The sequence below is a fragment of the Alligator sinensis genome, unplaced genomic scaffold (assembly GCF_000455745.1).
Source record: "Alligator sinensis unplaced genomic scaffold, ASM45574v1 scaffold650_1, whole genome shotgun sequence".
NCBI classification, from domain to species: domain Eukaryota; kingdom Metazoa; phylum Chordata; order Crocodylia; family Alligatoridae; genus Alligator; species Alligator sinensis.
Window position 1 is genome coordinate 873,076 of NW_005842674.1, and position 1,400 is coordinate 874,475.

The following is a 1,400-nucleotide window of genomic DNA, read 5'->3' on the forward strand; positions in this document are numbered from 1 at the left end:
TTGGGTTGTTCTCCCGCCCTGGCGGGGGGTCGGGCTAGAAGATCTATTAGGTCCCTTCCGACCCTGAAACTATGAAACTATGAAACTATGAAACTATCTATTGAGGTCCCTTCCGACCCCTCCCCCGACCTCCCCCATCTCAGCCAGTGGTATGTGACACGAGCTTTCATGAAAGGGTCTGTGATCGTGAAGGCATATCTGGTGCTCAACTCCTTTTGCCTCCCCTACATGCCAGTCATGCAGGGAAAATACATTTGCTCAGTCCTGGAGTTTTTTCCATGGTTGGGCCTTCCATTCCTCAGGTTCAGGGGAATCCGAGAAGAAAAACCGGTTAGGATCGATGTGTAGGACACTGTCCTTTTTTGCCAGATTCAGCACACCCGCTTCCCATGCATTGGGCACTTTTTGCCCCGGGTGCACGACTACATCTCTTAGGGAAGGATTTACCACCCCTATAGTGACCTGCTCCCTTTTCAATTCTCGAGCCTCGAATACTCCATTGGGGACTCTTAAAGTTCCCAATCCCCTTTTTCTAGAGAGGGGAAAGTTCATCTTAAGTTTCCCATATCTGTGTCTCGGGTGGAGAAGGAGGTGAACTCTATTGCCCTAATGTGCCCAGACCTGGGGATCACAACTGGCCCCAGCTGCTGGGGGTCTCCCCCATACCTGCATGTAGTGGGTAGGGCCCACTGGCCTTGGGCAGGGATCTTCTGGGGGGGCATCCCAGAGAAGTGCAAAGCTCCCAGTATTTGCTGGGATTTCCCCATATTCATAGAATCATAGAAGTCGGGTCGGAAGGGACCTTGCAGATCTTCAGGTCCAACCCCCTGCCTGGGCAGAAGGAAAATTGGGCTCAAGTGACCCCAGCCAGGTAGGCATCAAGCCACTTCTTAAAGACCCCCAGGGCAGGAGCCAGCACCACTTCCCTTGGAAGTTGGTTGTAGGTCCTAGCCGTCCTGACTGTGAAGTACTTCCTATGGATGCCTAGTCTAAACCTACTGTCCAACAACTTGAGGATGTTATTCCTTGTTATCCTGGGGGCTGAGGTGGTGCTGGGGGAAACAAGGTCTCCCCAAACCCTTCTGGTCCCCTCTAGTGAGTTTATAGACAGTCACCAGGTCCCCCCTCAGCCTTCTCTTGTGAAGGCTGAACAGGTTCAGGTCCCGTAGCCTCTCCTCGTAGGGTCTGCCCTGATTCCCCCGGATCATGCGGGTGGCCCTCCTCTGGACCCCCTCAATGCTGTCCACATCTCTCTTGAAGTGCGGCGCCCAGAACTGGACACAGTACTCCAGCTGTGGCTTGACCAGTGTGGCGTAGAGGGGGAGGATCACCTCCTTGGCCCTACTTGAGATGCACCTGTGGATGCACGATAGGGTCTGGTTAGCCCTGCCGACCGTGAC